At 40.2% G+C, this 22,179-nt stretch overlaps 1 protein-coding gene across 1 annotated transcript in view; it reads left to right on the forward strand.

The window, feature by feature from the left end:
• The window catches only part of pard3 (par-3 family cell polarity regulator), a 250,040-nt gene that overhangs the window by 63,006 nt on the left and 164,855 nt on the right, over nucleotides 1–22,179 (forward strand). The window lies entirely within an intron of this gene.

Below are 22,179 nucleotides of genomic sequence, written 5' to 3' on the forward strand. Positions count from 1 at the left end.
AAGCTTTTAAGGATCATCTGCAGTACAGAGGCTACTGTAAAATGAGGATAAATACATAATGCAATACTTATCTGTCATACTTAAGGGATTCTGAGAAAAAGCTGAAATGAAGTCTCAGGGTGTTTTATTCTTCCTTCTCTGAAACACAGAGTGCTTTCCAAACTAAGCAGCCTATTTTACACTTGCAGTGTACATTATTTATCAAACTGGAGCTGCCTGCTCAGGTCATCTGGCTCTACCGAGATCCGGAACAAATCTACAAATTTACACAACCTTTATGGTACAGAAATGAATTTCTAAGAGTTGTTTCGATACTGATGCAAGAATCGGAAATGCCCCGCTCTTGCCTAAAATATGGTATCAGGTGTCGGCGAGTACACTAGCCTTTGCACAAGTCCGATACCATGTAATTTATTTATTCAGTCATTAATTTATTTGATAGGGACAATGCATGTTAATGAACATCAGTACAAAATACACAAAGTAAACATGCTGAATTGTAGCAAAAATGTGAATTTACATCCGTAGTCCCAGGTAGGTAACATAAACCAAAAAACAATACAAACAACAAATATAAAATACACAAATAAGAAGACAAGTAAATTTGCTGCATACTGAGTTAAAAGATCTGGTTTGACTTAAGCCAATGTTTGACATATGTCTTGAAGGCAGGATATATAGGACACTTCTTTATTGCAAGTGGTAAGCCATTCCATTAATATACCTTATAGTTTCACACCCGGATAAAACAACAGTTTTCCCCCGAAATCAATTCTTCTTCTCTGCTCTAAAATAGTAGCTTACACAGGAAGTTGCGCTGTGCAGCCACCTTGCAAATACTGTTTTGAAGCTGCAAAGAAGAATTGATTTCCTGTAAATAGTGTATCAGCAATTTGGCAACATGTCACACTGTAAGGTCCCGCCAGTAAAAAGCAACATGCGCAATGCAATGGTATTGGATCAGTAATTGTTTATCGGCTGATACACAACTTCAGATATCAGGAAGAAATAAATGGTATTGGAACGTCTCTAGAATTAGTTCACTCATTTAATAACATAAATATAGAACAAATACGTCTTTTATGTTACCGACACCTCATGGGACAAACTCCCCTGACAAATATGATGTTTGAAGCGTTTCTACTCAGGGGTTAGCAGTACGGATAAAACATGACCTTTTGTAAAATTTCATTGGAAAAACAGTTTTAAAAATCTGTTAAAAGGCTTGTGATAACTAAAGTCGCCGAACAGGCTGGAACAGATGCCATGGTGTAAACGGAGAAGTAACCAGAAGTCATACCCATTGTCGGTAACTCATTTTCATTCTCAGTGTACTTAACCATCATCAGGTTAGAGTCATTTTAACCTCACAAAGGTACAGTTTTAACATGCTTTACATCCGGATAGATTAAATTGATGAATCAAATCATGTAACAAACAATGCAGAGGTTATGATAAAACAATCACAACACACTTGGAAATTTTTTCTGAGGCACCACAAAGACAAATGTATGGAGAGTTGTCAGCTCTGATGGTGTTACTAACAAAGAAAGATGATGTCTTCAGTGGCTACCTCCTGTAGAAATAAAAGATAGACAACAGAGTAAATTCATAAGGGTGATTTCCACAATGACTGCCTTTGTTTGAAGCTTTTCTTGAGATGGATGAAGCATGAATGTCGGAGTGCGAGACTTCCACTGCGGCTCCCATTATTTTGTTTTCTTGCAGACATTTTTCTGTCAACCGTGCAGCATCTTTTCAACAAAGATCACAGTCAGACAAGACAGGATCACATGCTCCACTCTAATCCCTTCTCCATCCCTAATGCAACAGAAACGTGTCACTGCAGAGCTGTCACAGACATCCTTTTGTTCACACAGCAAATTAGCCCGTTTGCTTGCTCTTCCCTCACGGTTTCGCCTCCGACAATGGCCATTGTGTAAGGTATCGTTGTCAGATTTCTGCTGTCTGCGCGAGAGTAAAAGTGCTTATTTCAACAACAGGGCCGGCTTAGCCAGCCCCCACTCTGCTATTCCCCCGGCGCTCAGGAAAGTATCGATGTCTCTTAAGATGAGCATTGCTTTGCAGAGGGTGGGATAATGTACTTTAGTTTCCCTAAATGATAGGGGAAGTATAGGATCTCGGAAAAAGCAAATGTAAAATTAAGTGGACCATCTGTTGTTTGGGCACGTATAAATTATGCGTTTTCAAGAGGATGGCTTATAGACAGACATTTAGACCCATGGAAACTCTCTTCCTTTGACTTGACTCAAATGCAAGCCTGTGCTGCTTTATTATTATGCTCAAATCAAATGAAATCAAAGTACAGCTAAAAAAAAAAATGTATTCATCTGCCTAACACACTGTCAGACCTTGTATCAAAAGCTCAGACATTTCAGCATGAGAAATGAAATGACGCCAGAAAACATGGCGCAAACAAAGCAATTATCAAGATGATTGTATTTCAACAGAAACTGAATGTTTTTAAGCCTTTGATGATGCAAATGACAACAGAGGAGTATTTGTCCCCCACCGGTTGTTCTTAGGAAATGTTGTTTGTAGTTTGGTGATTTAATATTGTGTGTTGCATAATTGCGTTTGAAGCCTGAGAGGAAGATTAGCTCACACTGCACTGAACCAATTGTTGGCCAGCAGAAGCCAGTGTGGTCCCAAACACCCTGTAGCTCTCAATGTGTAGAGAAGTGAAGCCCAACAGACTAGAAGATACAATGAAACACCTTAAAGACTCTTTGAACTCATTTGAGTGCAGTAGAATGGTTTTGGTTAGATTACAGAGCTCTATTACCTTGCGCACATCGTCATCTTTGTGTTGTCTTGGCTACTATACCAGTTTTTTTAATAGTATGGAAACCCAGGTTAAACACAGTGGTTTCTACAACCATCTTTACAGCAACCTTTATAATGCACCTACATTAAAGTGTGAACCAAATGACTTTTAGACGTGTAGCATTTTCTCAAAAACAGTTGGGAAACCTTTGAGGAAGCCACTCTCAGATCTGTAAATATGAAGCTACAGCCAGGAGATGGTTACCTTAGCTTAGCATAAAGACTAGAAACAAGGAGAAACTGATAACCTGGTTCGTCCAAAGCTAGAAAATCAGCCTACTGGCATGTAAAGTGTACATGTTAACACGTTTGTTTAATCTGTATAAAAGCTTAAATGTTAAGATATCACATTTTGGTTTCATGGGGCGGACTATTTCTTGGACAGGATTGGTAATTTTCTGGAATTTCTGCTGGTTTATGGGGATATTTAAGACATTTAAACTAACTTGTTTCATTTCTCTTCTCCCTCTATGGTCTGTGTGCTGCTCCTATCCTCCCTTGAACCCGATCTCTACTTTCATCCATGCAGGTAAGTCATTCTCCATTCCTCAGACGTCTGTTTTAACTCACCTGTCAATCTTTTGGAACTGTCCACAAGAGCCCAATGAAAACCTGCTTCATATGCAGACCAGATTTTATTCTGAATTTTACCAGTCCCCCCCCTGGGATTCGGTCGGCTAAAAAAACTTCCATCAGAGGTGGAAAGTAAAAATTCTGGATGGTTTAGAGTTAGACATCTTAATACCTTGCTTTGCAGTCTGATATTCATGACGGTTCAGGGAACATTATGCAGAAGGGTGAGGGTGGAGGGATGGAGATGCTTGGCCTTAAAGTTATTTTCTCCTGTACTGAATATCACCCGGAGCAACAGCCAAGTCATGGCCACACACTATATTAAAAGCGGGGTAGTAAAACAAAGAAAACAGGGATAGAAATCTGCTTTACAGGAGTCAAAGTTTCCCTTTTGGCTGTCTCTCAGTCAGAGCTCAGAAAAAAAATGGATGGATCGGTAAATCAATAGATACATGGAGTGAATAAACAGTCTGACTGAGTCCACACACTGTACTACAGTGTTATCCTCCAGCAGCCGCCGACTCTTTAGATTTACCCAGATTGCGTAAATCCAGGTCTGTGACCGGAAGACTGCCACTGCAAGTCCCAATCTGGCAGGGTAAATTTGTGTAGGAAAAAAAGTAGCAGTAGTTGCTTCATTACCAGTACTGAGGTGCCACAGAGCAAGGCCCTTAATCTCCCCCAACTGCTCAGTGGAGATGCTCAGACTGTGGTTGTACTGCTGTTAGTGAAACTTCCTGAACAGATACAAGAAGTGGGGAAAAGGCTGAAGTCGTAAAATGTCAAATCACATGTATCTACTCTGATTCTTCTTACCTGACTGCTAGCAGCGCTATACATGATTTCTAGTCACTGTGGTTCATACACATGCAAAGCAGTCCAGTAAGTCTTTAGCAGTAGCACAGAGTAAATCTTTGACAAATAAGAATAAAAGGCTTTATCTTTGTCAGAAGCTTCAGTCACCTGTCAGACCTTCAAGCTCAGTCATTAACTTTATTAATGCCAGTTTCTTTGTGGAAACTCTTTGTCACCTATATGACAAAAAACAAGGTTGAAAGACACAAACACAAATTGTGAATGCACCTTAACAATATATATGATTAAAAAAAAAAAAGCCCTTTTACAATTCCCATGATTGTTTGAAAAGCTTTGACGATCTGTTGCTCAGAGTTTGGACTGAATCAGGTCAATCCAGCTATTTCAATGTTATCTATGTAAATCAAGAAGGACATTGCTTTTGCTCAGAGGTGTGAAAATTAGGCGTAATTGAAGTTATAATATATATAAGATATAAGAAGCTTTGCATAGATAAGTCAAGATTTCAAGGCTATAAATGGTAATCGGACAAGTAAATCAGGCAATTTAAAGTACAGAAATTAATAACTGTACGTTACAGTGATCTCAGCTTAAAATACAGACAGATATCCAGACAATGCAAGACAATGAAAAATATCCAACCACAGTTTTAAGCTTTCTTCCTTGTCTCTTTCTATTTTATGGTAACTTTGGCTGTGTTAAATTGCTGAAGATTGGAAAAAATGGAAGGAAAAAAAAAATCTCTCAGATGAATGATGATTTAAATAAATGAAATACAGATTGATTGATTGATTCTGAGCCATATACATGCAACTCTTAACTGTTGTCATCTGTTAACAGTTGTTTTCTAACTCTACATAGACAACATCAAAGATGTGTTTGGGGGGGGGGCAGTATAGAATCAGAATTGTCATTTCCAAGTGACATGCGTGAACACGATCAAACTGTAACAAATCAACACACTCCAATGAAATCACACACAGAATCTGAGACAAAGACTCCCATCAGTCACCCGTCCAGCGCAGACTGCAGCCTTTTCTCTTCCCACCTCCAGTCAGAGTGGTGTCTGACTGGCCTAATCCCAGCCCAGGTCGGCTCAGGAGTCTCCAGGGTGCAGGCGGGGGGTGGGGGATCTGCCGAAGCTCTGTCTTATTGATTTGTGTCATTCTGTCCCAGCGGCGACTTTGATGTGACAGTTTCATTTGAGCTCTGCTTATGGAGCCTTTAATTAGATTTCAGTGCCGGGGCTCCTCTCCTGGGGACGGAGGTGCTGAAAGGGAAAGAGATTTGATGATGAGTTTTGGAAGGGGTGTGTGTGTGTGAGTGTGAGTAAATTTTGTTACTTTTTCCAGTAAGAGTTAACTTCTGCATTGGTGTGTTTGTAGGTTAGGACTCATAAATTGCAGAGTTAACGTGTGTGTGTGTGTGTGTGTGTGTGTGTGTGTGTGTGTGTGTGTGTGTGTGTGTGTGTGTGTGTGTGTGTGTGTGTGTGTGTGTGTGTGTGTGTGTGTGTGCGCGCGCGCGCGCGCTTGCACTTAAGAGAGAGAGTGTGGGTGTGTGAGATAGACTCAGACGGGGAAAACCTTGACGCCTGCTCTACCTCGGCCTGGATTAAAGCCTGAACTTGCAGCTCTAATACAGCCGCATCTCAAATCCACCGGCTCTTACCTCTGACTTAGCAGAACCACATTTAATCGCAAATGCAATATCTGAGGTAATGAGAAAGTCTCTCTCTGAAGTCACTGCAGTCCAGGATATTATCTGTGCAAACTCCAGGTCTTCATTTATCAACAGTGATCTTAAACGTGTTAGAGGAGTATTTTAACAGAAATAGTTCCCAAATGAGAGAGACTGGGGTAGCAGCTGAAGAGGAACAGTGTCTGTGGATCATTTTAAGCTACAGAGCTTAAAGTCACAGGGACAAACATCAGACAACAGTGTGTTCTGATGTTGATAAAGGTTTGTGTACTGTTAAAAACTTGGAAAACATTCTCATACAGTATCTTGAGTTATAATGAATTGACAAAGGCTAAATGCTGTTTCTGTTTCATGGAGACAAACGTTAAGTTAAAAAGTTAAAAATTTTCCACAGACTGGAAATGAAGGTGGGCATAGCCTCTGTGACGTCATCCATAGGTATCTGATGAATGGTTTTGATGCTCAGACTGGGCTGCTCCTCTTTTGCCATCTTGGCAGGACATAACTCTCTTCAAATCCATTGGAACCAGTTAGAATAATTCAGTCTTTACTTTTCAAACTAATCCAATGTGATCACCACCTTGGAGACGTGTGGTTACTGGAGCCCTTTGAGCCTTCACAGACTGAATCCTCTGTATAACTGTAATGGGATTCAAAGCACTGGCACAAGACTTTCAGGATAATTTTGATGCATTCATGGTATAATTTTAACAACTCTGTATGACCCTTCTTGCCGGACTCACTTGAGAGAGGGGGGTGGGGGGTTGGGGGAGGTCTCATAAAGTTTGTTAATCCCAGCAGAGTTTATCCCCTCCTATTTTAGTCATAATATTTCCTAATCCAAATAAGGAGCCTGTGTAATGAAACCATATGAGATGTAATTACTATCAAATGGAGTCAAGTTTTCTGAAAGCATCAGCACAACTATAATTTCTCATTAAGCAGCCGTCACTCCTGAGGTGCTCCCTTGGCCCTCAATTACAGCTAGGCTTATGAGACCTCCGCCTGGCTGGAGAATGGCAGCGTATGTGGGTCAGTCTCACATCTCGAGGTTTCAAATCCTTAGCCAGACATGTGCACATAAACTCTCAGATGCCGACTAATGACACAGGCGTGCAGTTTGACAGCGTTTTTAAATCCTCCGTATCACAAAGTGTTCCTGCAGGTTTTACAGAGCAGAGCTAGGCGCTAATGTCTGGTATTAGTGGTTACTTACCCACTGGGGGTGCTCTTATACGAATCTGGGCTGTATATATGGTGGAGTACCGCCCACACAGCTCGGTGATTTAAGTTGTTCTGCAAATATTCTTTAATGAAGTCTTCAGAGAAACAATCATGGCAGTGTGGTTTGAAAACAATCCACCCTAGAGTGCTTAAAGACTGTTGAAAAATGTCCAGCTGTAGTGTAGGCTGGGTAATGTGGTGTATTTTTATTATTCTTTTGGAAAAGTGGACCCCTCCAATATATATTACCCATAGCTGAGTGTAACACCTTTTCTCCAGGGTCTGTCAAAACATATTGAGGGTAAAGTAGCAAGAGTAGAGGTAGGTTGAGAGAAAGTAGGTCCCAGCATAACATTACAAGAGAACTGCTGGAATACCTTTAGGATCCCAAACTGATGAGATTCAGGACGAAAAAGTGAGAAAAGTATCTGTTTCTGTATTATTTGCTTGGCTTCAGTGGCTTTGAGTTGGTCCCTGAGACCAATATTTTTAATTGGCACAGCTCCCTCAGGATGAATGCAGTTTAACAGAAAATATATTGCTCAAACCTGTCAGTGTCAGAAAACAGCACACTGACTACCCGCTGACCGCCCCAGAGGTTGGTCTACATCTGACCCAGATTAAAAATAGTCCATACTGACTGGCCTCACTCATAACAGGTGAAAGATAAGACAGTAAAGAATTACATGGGCTGCAATTCTAAGTCTGAAAAACCAAATAATTTACACATCTGATACTAATTCAAATATAAGGAACTGTTTTAGGCCATGCAGATGTGGGATTTCTGAGACCGATATTAATATTGATATTTGATACTAGCCTTGTGCTAATATTTGATATATATTGATATTGTGATATTTCCCACAATATTTTCCATAATGTTTTTTTTTTTTTTTTTTGCAGACTTTCGCCTTTACCTCAAACATGAAATACAATATTACCATTATGTATTATTAAAAAAACTGCTGAAACATAAAATACAGCAATATAATACACCCCCCCCCCCAAAAAAAAAGAAAAAAAGAAAAAACAACTGGAAAAAAAACAACAACAAAAAAACTTCATCCCAATATCACCCTAGCCTGTTTGATACTGAAACTCCTTTTTTGCACAAACATTTTTTTGCATATCTGTCTACATACGTACTAATGTGATATATTTGGGATGACCCCTTATTAACCAACAGTATGACCCTCTCAATACTTGTATCACGCTATGTTTGTTATATGTAAGGAACTAGGCACATACAGTATGTGCAAGAGCTCTATAGATTTTTTTTTTCTATTGAGATTGAAGCAGCTAAAACATGAGTAGTCAAATAAGAATGATCTGTTTTAGGGTAGAGGCTCTGTCTGCTTAATGATAAATACAGACAGCATGTATAATCCCTGTCTCTCTTCGTCTTTGCCTCTCTCTGAGGGTCCACCTCCTTCCTTCCCTCGCGCCCAATCTCCTGCCTCACTCCCTCTTTTCTCCCTCTGCCTCCCCCTCACTTCCCACCTTCTTTAATTCAGCTGATTTATTGCTCGAAAAAAGCAGCAGTTTCCTTTGGGGCTGACGGCCGTTTCATTGTGCAACAGAAACTGCCCCCATGCATGAGGCAGCTTGAGCCTTGCCAGCTGCGTTGCCACACACACACACACATACTAAGACTTGAACTCAAGCTATGCTCACACTTCCCCCAGCACCACTTGTCCGGGCCAAGGGAGTGACAGAATAATTCCCGGTAAAGAGAGAGAGAGAGAGAGAGAGAGGGAGAGGGAGGGAGGCTGTCCAGATCACTGTGTTCTGAACAAAATAGTTTAAAGCAGCGTTGGCTCCATCCTGAGAGCTCGTTCCCCTCCGCCGAGTCTTTCTCACTCACGATTGGACTCGCCTGTTTCCCTCTTTCACCCACTTCCCCTTGATTCTTTCTCATCTCCTTGCTCTTTTCCTTGTCCTTTTTTGTATTCTCAGCTCTAGCCTTCCTTCCTTTCCTTCTCTCCTCCATCTCTCTGTCCATCATCCTCACTCTCCCCCTTCATTCCTTTCCCTTTCTGTCTCCTCCTCCTACATTTCCACTGTTTTTAGCACAGTCCTCCATACAGTAACTGTGCTGTCTTTTTCCTCACTTATTTCATGAGTGGTTAGATGAATAACTTGTTTGTTGTCCTTAAACAGACACAGCAGAAAAACAAGACCTGTGGCCCACACTATAGTACAGTGCATTCCAGGGCTATACCAAGAATGTGATGTGGTATCATGTTTGGTTTACACTGGTACAGTGTGTGCTCTGCTGAGGGTCAGAGGAAGGGCTGCTGGGTAATGATTATTTGTGAGAGTGATAATGACTGAGTGACGGTTTTTAAGAATCAAAGTTACATAATGTGAACTGGTTTTGTTTTTCTTTCTCAGGCTGATTTTACAACGCCAGGAAAAAAAAGCTCGGAAATTAATTTTAGCCCATTTCAACAAAAACTAAAAGAAAACAGTCCATGAACATTGATACTAGAAGGGCTGAAACAATTACTTGGCAGCTGAAGGGGAAACATTAGCTCTAAGATAATGTTTGAGATAAAGAAATGCCTGGTTGTGTTCATTAAATCAGAATGCAATTAAAACAAAACATGCTGCATTTAATACATCAACCTTGATCCTATCTACAGTCCAGCCCAGACTACATTTAAAAGCCCTGAATGTTAATTTGATCCACATTAAAGAGCTTATTTGTTTCCAGTTTTAAAGGTCCCTTATTTTATACTTTTCCAGTGTTTCATTTGAAGTGTTTGAAGATATATTTGTGGTTTTAAGAACCAGAAACCACCTCAATGTAGTTTTACATCTCCTCTCTCAGGCTTCTCTCTGTAACTCTAGTAACAGGTGTTTTCAGAGTGATCAAAAAAAAAAGAAAAGAAAATACAGCAGATTTCGCGTAAATATTCAGAGAAACCAAATTCTTCTAGGTTGGATGGTGGGTCCAGATGGGTGGGGCTTAGGGCATAGCTGTGGGTGGTGACTGCTTTGTTGTGACATCACAAAGTCACGGAAGTCCTGACAGCTGGTTTTAAGGCGCAGTTTCTAAATACAGGCTGTGTGCATTTCTCTGGACTGAGCCCTTTCACAGTAATATTATAGAACCTAGAGCTGCTTTATAATCAAACAACACATGGACATCTCACTTAATACAATATGGACCTTTCCAAAGTTGGGTTACGCAAATTTAACCATAAAGCATGAATTAAGATTTTTGTCAGGGCTTTTTAACTACTCACAGATTAAAATCTATCACTTATACAACATAAGACAAGTAATTTAAGTTGTAATTATTTTTGTTTTAGTGGAACTGACTGCTTGTTTTTCAGGATCCTAGTTCACCAGGTTTTAACCGAAGCCGACTTTTCTCAGCTTAGCATGAGTTCAGGGCAAGAGCTGCAGCTTCCTTCTAAAAGCTATTAAGCCCTTATGTTCATATGCTGGTTGTCCTACTTAATTAAACATATACAGACATACACATCCGCAGCACACACACCCACACGGTTACATTTACAGTGGCAGTGTCGCCTGCTAAGTGTTGATTAGTCCCACGGAAAACAGGTAATTGAAGCTAAATAACTAAATATAGCCCTAAGTGTGATTAGCACTGATAGCATGTGATGTATGGTGCTCATTAGTGTGATAGCTAACAACCTCCTCACCCCTTACCACCCCCACCCTGCTCACTTACACACATACAGATGTGTTATGGTATTTAAAGGAACACCCCTCTGTTTTTCAACCTTATCTCCGTGTCTTTTAGCAGTAGCAGGGAAGGAATCATAATCAATAAGAGATGTAGGTGTAGGTGTCAGCGCTTTCTCCATCATGTCAACCAGGTTTCACAGGATCCATTTGACTGGTTTACAGATAGGCTAGTCTTAGTTTTGCTCCTAGTTCAATTAGTCTAATGTGAGTGGTACAAAAATAAAGGCTAATAATATTAAGATGGGAAACGCAGTGGCCCTATTGTTAAACCAACTCAAAGGTGAGAGCTGAAGTTTCCATGGTAACACCTATTGACCACTGGCTGACAGTTTACAAAGGAGGAAAATATGGCTTTATTTGTTTGTCGCTAATGATGTTGTTCACCAGGCAACGAGAGGGTTTCTGGTTAAAATGCGCCTGTAATAAACAACGAGTAAACAGAAAATTAGCTGATTCTGATGATCTACCTTTACCTGACAAATATACAATCAATTCATTTAATACAGAATATAGCATAACGGTAAGAGTTACTGAATAAACTGCTCTTTTCCTGCTGCTGGTTTATCTTTCAGCCAGCAGCACTGGCCTACCTGGCTGGTTTGGTTTGTCAGTACTCACAGCAGGAGCGATCGAGACAGATTCCCATGTAGCACAGCCCTGCAGCCTGCTGCACCAAAAAACACCACCACTGGCTCTAACTGCTTCTAGAAAATGAGCCAGCAGTGGAGAAAAGTGTGGACTTCTGACTCCAAAACACAATGATCTCAAGATATAAAATAAATGTAGTCGTTAAATATTGTGCTGTTGGAAGGGGATGTTCAGGTAGTACCTTTAGCAACAGATTGAAACTGACAGAATTCATTTTGTATCACTATCAGCGTGCAGAGCCAGTTTCAGTGCTATTCTACAAGTATAGATGCTAAAAATTGCTTACACAGTGGTTGTGTTTTTGCACAGCTGTAATACAGTAAATTTATAGGTCAGTATTTGGGTTTATTTAAATAAATTTCAGTTCTTAAATCATAAATGTACAAGTAACAATGTTCACACTGCAACAGGGCATTTATTTAACCTTTTGTAGTATGCAGAAAAAGATGCTCTCAGCACAAGTTTGCTCACAAGGTCATACAGGATTCATTTCAGTATACAGGTTATTTACAGATGAGTTTATAATGGAGCTATGTTCATAAATACACACATAACAAATGAAATACCAAAGTGTTTTGGGACCAAAAAAGAGTGTTAGGTTGGTCAGAAAGTTTGCTGGGTGTAATTCGTCTTTTAGTTTGGTTCAAGTTTTTTGGTGAAAGCTGATTTGATGGATATTTTGTCCAAAATACCCACAGTAACTTGAGTGCATTTATTTTTAGTTCGGGCAGCCTCCATGGGAAATGAACCTGTTCCAATGGCCAGTGGTAGTACCTTGCTCTACCTATCAAGCCACAGGACAATCTCCTCTTACAGAGGTTTCACAAATGGGTTCACAGTGCAATATCAGGTGTTTAGCCATAGGAAATAGTCTCTCTCAGTATATGTGTGTGTGTGTGCGTGTGTGTGCGTGGCTCTCCAGTGGATTTGTTGCAGTCTGTTCTGTGCTGTACCCACATCTATCAGCGTTCTGCAGCTTGGATTAAACACACTTTTCACCCTGCTGAAAGACTGTCAGCACTCCTCAAACTGTGTTTTTGAAAGCTCCAGTATCGTGAATCTATTGACGGTTTAGCCGTCGCAGCTAAGTGAACAAGCAGGTGGGGCTAACTTGAGGCTTTGCAAATTTGACAATGAAAGAAGAGGTGAAAACAGAAAAGTGGAAAGTGTGGAACAAAACTCCTCAGCAGGAGCCACTCGAGTAGTCTTTTATTGATTTTTATCCCGTGCTAGTGCTGGAGACAGTTGGGCTTTAATAGAAGAAACAAACTTGCAGTTTGAACAGCAATTATAGGTTTAGTGTCTGAAACATCTTGGCAGTTCATTCTCTGAAGAAAATGTGACTTAATTAGCAACTGAATACATTTTGGTCTCACTGAAAACATAATGATTGTGCCTGATAAGGGATTTAAATATGGTAGACAACAGAGGACTTTTAATAAAACGTATAATTGCAGGTGTACTGTTTGGATGCTACACTGTTTGTGTAATTATTGTTTATTTTGTTATACTCTTTTCTTAATTTATTTTGGTTTATTACATGCTTATTTACTTTCTTGCAGAGAGTTAAAGAAAGAGCCTGCAGGTGATTAGCTTAGCAGAAAGACTGAAAGCAGTGGAAAACGGCTATAGATGTTAGGAGACAGTTTTTAGGCTAGTGCTGTGTCTCAAATCGGATACTTCAGTCAGTACACTCACATGTAGTACACTGTGAACACAGTACACTCAACGGTGTAGTGTGTGAATTTCAACAGGGTAGCGTTGTCCCAACTCAAACGCCGCTGTTATGCACTCGCTGGAAGTGACGACTGCCACATGTGACCACAACTGCCGCCCACCTCCTGGCTGTTTTGATCGCTTGACTTTAAAATGAACGTTTTGCTTTCCTGTGTGTGTGCCCCCTGTATCATGCGACGCGGAAATTAAGGCGCCATCTGCAACATCAACATGTTCTCCTTCCTTGGTTACCAATTTAGGTTTGAAAATATGTTGGAGGTCCCTCCCCTTCCGCTATGTAGCCAAGATGGCGACTGTGGAGGGTGAGAAGTGTCCATCGTTACACAGTTTTTGACCGTTTTAATGAACCATCTGGGTACTACATGTTGATATACTCGTCAACGTGGCTGCACTTATGCTTTTAAAAGAGCAAGTGTGAGTTGCGAGTTACGCAAATTGAGACACAGCATAAGTTTTTCCCCACTGCTTTCAATCTTAATGGTAAGCTAATTGCTGCTAATTGCTCAATGGGTCTAGATTCATATTTAGTGTGCAGACATAAAAATGGTATCAGAGAGAGAATAATCCATTTCTTTAACTTGATGTATTTTATGTTTGTTTTTTTTAACTGAATCTATGATGAAAAATATGATATATGAATCCTCTTAAAAAGGATCGCAAGCACTTTTTTGTATGTAACTCTTCATGACTCTGAAGTGTTCGTCTCCAAAGTTCAGTAGAAATCCACCAGTGAAAGTTCAAGTAAAAAGTGGTGCAACAAGAGCAACATCTTTCAGGGAATAACGTTCACAACTCAGCACTCCTCTCATTTTGGAGAATTAATCACCTTCAGTGCCTCAAACCCTCACTCCCTCCCCCTTGCCCTCGCTCTGTCTGATTACCGTTTTCATTTTGTCAGTTTGGCCTCGACTCAGACAGCCCCGTGCTTTCCCCCCATATGTTTTCTATTGTCTGGATTAAAGTGAAATGGATAGCGGGTCATTATGCTGAGTGGAGCTGTTCAACGCCACTATGGATCGTCCCCAACTCCATTACAATGTAATCATGAAGCTGTGTTTGCTTGGACGTGATTGTTGTATGTCTTGAGTGAATGAAAGAAGTTGGTTTGATGGAGGAAGGTGGAGTGTTTGGATGTTTGATAGCATGTGTAAGGACAGTGAGCTCACATCTGGGCAATGTCACGTCTCATTCTCCTGTATTTGGTACGTCTAGTCCTCAGTCGTCGTCGTCCTCCGTGACTGTGTGTCTTTGTCTGAACTCAATGAGGTCAATGTCACCGTGTGTTCTGCCCTCGCTAACTCTCTCAGCAGTCTCTGAGGGAGTTTGGGGTTGCGCTGCTCATCTACCAGCCTCAGCTAATCTTAGCCACATCTGTCACACATCCAAAACCGACGCCCCTTTGGCTTCTGCTGCTCAGAATAACACTTTTCCACTAAGTCTCATAGAACAGTTGTTACAAAACACCTATTTCACTGCAGAAGGGAGTCAAATCAAATTAGAAAGTCAGAGAAAGTTTTAAACGTTTGGACATCTTGAACTTTATGCAGGCTTTAGTGGCATGAAGAGCTGGTAAACGAGATAAAACTAATTTAGACACAACTTTGTCATCTTTTGATTATATTGGATGTTTATGGTCGTTAATAATGTTTCACAATGATCTGCTTTTGCAAGCAAGTTTCTTAATTTTGGCAGTCAAAATCATCTTGCATATAATTCCCAGAAACATTAAAAGGTCCAAGAAGTATTACATTTGTCTTTCTGTAACTTGCAGATACGAGTGTGTGAGTGGATTAGAGTGATATGTGGTGACTGTGAGGGAACAAAGTGACAAAACAACTTCAGAGTGCTATAGCAAGAACTCACTGCACTGCACTGTTCTTACATTTCATTGTGTTGTCAGACTGTAGAAATGGGGCAGGATAAGCCTAAATGCACGAGTTCATGTGATAGATGCAGAGTGAAGCTTTAGAGAAAAGTTGACTGGGATGCCAGTTCTGGTTCCATCTGACTTTAAAGTTTTGGACAGAATTCGTTTTGTATGAGCAGCACTGCTGTAGCTTCCAGGCATTTTTCTTGAATTTATTCCACACATACATCGTATATGACTTCGCGGTCGACCAGTTCAATCCCAAAGGTGTTACACTGGGTTGAGGTCAGGCCAATCAAGTTCTCCCATATCAAACTGGGAAAACCTTTTCTTTATGGGCCTGGCTTTGTGCATGGGAGCATTGTCAACTGTTGCCACACTGTGTTATCTAAAATGTCATTGACTGGAACCGCTGTTGTGAAAATTCAGAAGAAAATCCAGCCATGTATGTGTGGAAATTTTAGATATGTCATAACTTCCCTTCAACACCTTAAATTTGAGTCTATTAAAATGACTCTTTTTGATAAAGTAGGTGAACCGGAGTCCCTGTTAGTTTTTCCAGTGTCTTGTTGTACAACCTTAACATTACAAAAGTCCACCAACTGCCATATGTGGAGAATTTATGATCAAAACTTGTAACCTCTCAGGTAACAAATCAACCTGGAAGACCTTGATGGATGGCTTTTGCTGCCTTTTTAGTGTATTTTTTCCTCATTGAAGGGAAAACCATGTAACTCTAACTCTCTCCACAGCTTTCGAACTCTCCACCTTCTTTCTTGACTTCCAAAGAAAGACATTATATACAACCAATTTCCTGCTTTACCCAATGAATCCGTCAAGAGTCGCGTTCCTCCAGTCCTCCGGAGTCTCAACTCGATGTGCAAATCTCAGAGAGGATTTCCTGAAAACAAGACAAATAAATATCCTGAGAGAACAAAACTGTGGTTCACTTCTTACACACTGAAGAACATAAAGTGTTTAAGTAAGGTGTTGGGCCAACATGTACTGCCAGAACAGCTTTAGTGCTTCTTGGCATTGACTCTACAAGAATTCTACTGGAGCGATTACACCATTCTTCAAGAGGATATTCCCTCATTTGGTGTTTTGATCATGGTGGTGGAGGTCCAAAATGTCCCATAAGGTATTCAACTGGGTTGAAGGTGACTGAATGGGACTTCCATCCTGTTTCTCCAGTTTGTTTGTTTTGCATTGCGATCTAAAGTCTTACGTTACCAACCATCTTTTAAAAATGACAACATTTTTTCTGGTCTTGTCTTTAGGTCGTCCCCCCCCCCCCCCCCAATGCTAGACATTTTGAAACTAAACTCCTCACATAAACAGTGTGGTATGCTGACCCGGGAGAAACATTGGTCACTGCCTGTCTGCACTCTGTGGTTTTTGGCCACGGCCGCCTGATGCTGAGGGTTTTGATGGCTGTCGCTTTTGGGGAAAAAGGCCTGATGAAACTTTGCACTTTCTCCACAGTTCCTGAAGCATGTAAGTGAGGAAAATGTTTGAGGCTGCAGTTTCTTGACCGAAAGAGAGGGGAGAGTTGAGACGTGTTTTGGATTACACAGCTGTGTAGGCGAAAGTGAAGTGGTTACTTCCCTTCTTTTGCTGACAGCCTTGCATGGACCATGGTTTAGTGCAATACAGGTCTGCAGGATCTGGGTTTTCCAGAATCAGGGTCTCTTTTGCTTGCAAAGTATAATTCAAGAAAGGGAATTTGTGTTGGTGAGACTGTTGCATTTGTGTGTCTCGAATAACATTCAATTTTTTTGTTGCTATTAGGGTTTCATTTTCCACTTTTAATTCCTTAGTTTCCAATATTTCTTTGGTGAGACATGGAAGGCCTGTTTCCATAATGATTAAGTGTTTTAGATTGTGAAAAGAGTCAACTATGGAAATAAGTCCAGAACTGTATTTTAGAAATGTATAGATGGTATTCAGTGAACCAAACCAAATACATCAAAAACACATATGGGACATATGGGACTAGATGGTATAATAACAGACTGTAAAGATCTAGTATTTGAAGTTAACCAACATCAAATAAAGAAATAAGCAGTTACTGTTGGCGGATAAATCTACAACTTCAACCAAGACATTTGTGTAGCCCAGTGGTTCTCAATCCAGCCCAAGGCTCCCTTCAAAGCCAAGGAAAATCTCCACAAATTACAGTGTTTCCTCCAGGATGGATTCATAGCAGTTTTTTTTTTCCTTTTATATTAGCTTGTGATTAGCTAGCTAGCTGTCCTTTTTGCATCACCACACTGTTGTATTATCAAACACTGACATTTTCAGTGATGAAATACCTAAGGGAATCTTATCCAAAAGATATGTAATGTAATATCTCTGTGACAGAGTCTGTCAATTGTCTTTGAGATTGACAGCTTTTGTGCATCACTTTGCTTGATATAAGGCTCGCCTCCAGGAAGAAGAAAGTGCAGGTGGAATACCCACTGGTTTTGTAAAAGCATGGATCCTCCAAGTGTATGTTTAGTTTAGTAAACTCTGTAAAACTCCCTGCAGACTGGCGAACAACAACACAACTTCAGTGTTTGTGTTTTATAATATTTTGTGGTTACAGTTTTATAGATCGTGACTTAGAAACAGTGTGTAATATGGATCCGTCATGTCTGGCATTTACCCAATCCATATAATGAGGTCAGTATTGTGAAGTGGAATTAAAACATCAGTACCAACCCTGTACAAAATTCATTCATTCTAGTTAACTTTAAGACAGTACATAATGTCAAGGAAGTCTGGCATCAGTTCAGCAGTTTTAGTCCTTTATGATGGTAAACAGAATATTTTTAGGTTGTGCAAAACAACCAGATTAGATGACATCACTTGGAGTGACATTTCTGATATTTTTTATCCCCAATGATAAATCGGTTCATTGATGAAATAATTAGTGCATTAATTGGTAATTAAAAGAACCCTTAGTTATTCCAATCTAGAAAAAAAGAAAAATGACACACTACTCATGTGTGGCCCAAATTCCTCTTGTCTTGTCATTAACACTGTGCACGACGAGCAGTTTCCCCTTATGTTCAAATGATCAGTCCCGCTCTCTTTCACTCAGTGTGTCTATTTTATTGATATATATGGTTTAGATTCCATGAATCATAAAAGAACACAAACAATGAGCAGTGTGGAGCTTGACATGAGGGAAAATGCTGTCTATTGATGTACTATAATTCTGTGTGAAATTGTAATGACTTGACGTTATTTAATGTGACGAGGGAATAAATCAAACGCTCTGTGGATGGATGCAGCAGCTCCGAAAGATTTATGTTTTGGAGTCGGTAGCCAGAGCTAAGGCAAGTGTAGTTTTTGGACGACCACACCGCAAAAGCTCAGGGAATTCTGATGAAATAAGAGCGGGCGATTGCTGATGTGGCGCAAGCAGGGACTGTGTCTCGCTGAATTCAACCCCATCCTCCCCCAGCACACACACCTCGAAGGATTAATTCCCCTTTGAGAGACCTCCGGTTCCCTCTCTCTGGCCCGGTTGCCAGCGTATTGTTCTAGCCGGGGTTATGATGATGATTTATGAGCTGCAAGTGACTGCTGAAAAGTGGACTGACTCACACTTTCCATTGTAATTTACTTTTCAATTATTGTTACTTTTATGATTTTTCTTCTCTTTGGCCGGGGTGTAAGGGAAGTGTGTGCGTGAAAGCTAACCAAAGTTGATAGAAAGTGAGAGGGGAGTTTTTGCACAGACATAAACGCACACATATGGCCGTTCACAGACATACACACTTTGCGTTTGTGTATTATCAATGTATGTCCATAGCAAGTTTTGTTAAAAAATGCCAATATATTTGTCTTGCCATGCTTAGAGTATAAGATGATGTAGTTTAACACCCGACTCGAGTACATCACAAAGCAATTAATTAAGAAGTTGATCAATACATATCATGATCGCAGCTCACCAAACTCTTTACAGGTTTTTCACCCGTTGGTCAGAGAAAGTAAAAGAATTGACAGTGTGAACGTGATCAGATTATGTAATGATGTTTATGATATCTCAAAAGTGAATCGAATTATCAATGAAGCCCTCATCATAAACTGTAAAAGATTACGTTTTAAGTCCTAAACAGGAAGGTTGCAGTATGTTGTTAACACGGTTTCACAGACCAATCAACACCCATGTTTTCCTGAGGGAAGACCAACCCTGCTGATTGAGTATCACCTTTTCTGTGTGTGTGTGTGTGTGTGTGTGTGTGTGTGTGTGTGTGTGTGTGTGTGTGTGTGTGTGTGTGTTTTTTGTGTATTTTGATGATTTTTTTAAGTACAAATATTATAAATCGGTATTTTTGTATTTTACTTGAGTACGTTTTTGACTCAAGTATTGTACTTAGTTACTTTATATAATCCTATCCGTTAACTGAGTAAAAAATAACAATTCAACCTACAGGGGAAAAATACCCCAGAACCATAGAGCAGTAAACCAATGGCAGAACCAACAGTGACAAATGATGATGTGATTAGCACTGGGACGGCGCGCGGACCAAGCTAGGTTAGTGGGCGCGAAGTCTTTAGTTTCTAGTGCTAGAATGGAGGTCGACAAAAGCAGGCACGGCCGGCGCGCGGTCCAGAAGACCGGGACCTAGAAATAATAGATGAAGCTCAAGCTGAAACATCGAAGTCTGTAGAAACTAGATGCAGAAAAAAATCCTTGGCCACATTTGGAAGATTTCTTTTGTTCAAGCGTAGGGAAAGGCAACAGCATCATCATGCAGTGCAAGATTGCCTCCAACAGTGAAATACCTGTCTGCTTTCAACAAACTCCCCTTTCAAATCTGCAGAAGCAAGTATTTTCTTGCTGTCTCATTAGTAGCTCAACTAACTTTAAAGCTGCTACTTAAACTGAACAGAAAGTTCAGTTATTGTGAAGTTGTTGTTATTTGCACTTACATTTGTTACACTTGTTCTTTTTAAAAACAAAATAGTTTTGGATTTCTTACCGTGTCCTATTTTTACTACACACTCACACCCCACACAAAGAAAGTAACTAAGTAACTTTTACTTAAAGCTAATTTCTAAATGAACTACTTTTTACTTTTACTTGAGTAATTTTCAGATGAGTACTTTTATTTACTTGAGTAATATTTCATCAAAGTATAGTTTTTACTTTTAGCCTACCAATAGTTGTCTTTCCACCTTGAGTAATAATCATAATCAGGACTGGCAATAAAAAGATAAAAATTCTCAGTTGTTTTATTCATGCAATTCATAACTTTGTTCACTAAAAATAAGAGGTTTATCATCGAAGAGAGGTAGATCCTTTACGATCGCAATAACCAACCTCACGGGTTAAATAATACGGTATGAGCAGAAGCTGCTTGGAGTTTTCTCTCTTGTCAAGATAACAGACGACATCCACATGCTAATTCAGCCGTCTGGAAGAAAAAAAAAAAAAACTAAAAACAAAAAAAAAAAAAAAAAACTAAAAACAGTGACCTAATGTCATGACAAGGTTATTTCTTTAGTACAATGACAAACACATGAATTGCCAAGTAAACAAACCACACATCAGTTTTAGTGTGTCTTCTCCTTTGTTTATATGTATAAAAGTGAACGTGTTAAACATGAGAGGGCACAGCTATGACTGACAGACCGCTCCTCTGGACTTCATTGTTGTTCCTGTTGGATGTTTTGTTGAGTGAATTGTTGTCTGTGAGCGATGAAATGGCCCCAAGTCAAAAGCTAATTGCTGAGGTTTGTTGACAAGCAACGGCCCGACCCTGCCACAGGAGAACCGCTGCCACCCAATCTATCGACCTCTCTCACCAGCCACTCCACACACCACACATCACACACACACTCACAACACACGACACACACACCACACACACACAGACACACAATCAGACACCACACAACACACACACACACACACAGCACACACACACACACACACAACACATCACACCACACACAGAAAAGGTTGACTTCAATCAGCAGGGTTGGTCTTCCCTCAGGAAAACATGGGTGTTGATTGGTCTGTGAAACCGTGTTAACAACATACTGCAACCTTCCTGTTTAGGACTTAAAAAACGTAATCTTTTACAGTTTAAATGATGAGGGCTTCATTGATAATTCGATTCACTTTTGAGATATCATAAACATCATTACATAAATCTGATCACGTTCAACACTTGTCAATTCTTTTACTTTCTCTGACCAACGGGTGAAAAACCTGTAAATAGAAGAGTTTTGAGTCTATAGACTGCGATCAGATTATGTAATGATTTTTATGATATTCTCAAAATGAAAAATCGATATTAGTCAATTGAAGCCCTATCATAAAACTGTAAAATACGTTTAAGTCCTAAAACAGGAGGGTTGCAGTATGTTGTTAAACACGCGTTTCACAGACCAATCAACACCCATGTTTCTTCCTGAGGTGAAGACCCACACCCTCTGATTGAGTATCACCTTTTCGTGTGTTCTGTGTGTGTGTGATGTGTGTGTGTGTGTGTGTGTTGTGCGCGTCCACCTCACCTGTATACGTGATCTTCAAACTACTAACACACATGTAACGTTGTGCTGTGTGTGTGTGTGTGTGTGTGTGTTGTGTGTGTGTGTGTGTGTGTGTGTGTTGTGGTATAGTGTGTGTGTGTGTGGTGTGTGTGTCCGGTCGTCGCTGTCGTGTCGTGTTGTGAAGTGGAGTGGGAGAGAGCGATGATGGGTGGCAGCGGTTCTCCTGTGGCAGGGTCAAGGGCCGTTGCTTGTCAACCAAACCTCAAGCAATTAGCTTTGACTTTTGGGCCCATTTCAATCGCTCACAGGACATACAATTCCGTCAACAAAACATCCAACAGGAACCAACATGAAAGTCCAGAGGAGCCGGGCTGTCCAGTCTACCTGTGCCTCTCATGTTTACCAGTTTCACATTACATTCATTAACAAAGGAGAGGAACACACTAAAACTGATGTGTGTTGTGTTTACTTGGCATTCTGTGGTTTGTCATTGTACTAAAGAAAAATAACCCTTGTCTCCATGACCATCTAGTCACTCCGTTTTTTATGTT

The sequence above is a fragment of the Seriola dumerili genome, unplaced genomic scaffold, assembly GCF_002260705.1.
Source record: "Seriola dumerili isolate Sdu_G_001 unplaced genomic scaffold, Sdu_1.0 BDQW01000432.1, whole genome shotgun sequence".
Lineage (NCBI taxonomy): Eukaryota > Metazoa > Chordata > Actinopteri > Carangiformes > Carangidae > Seriola > Seriola dumerili.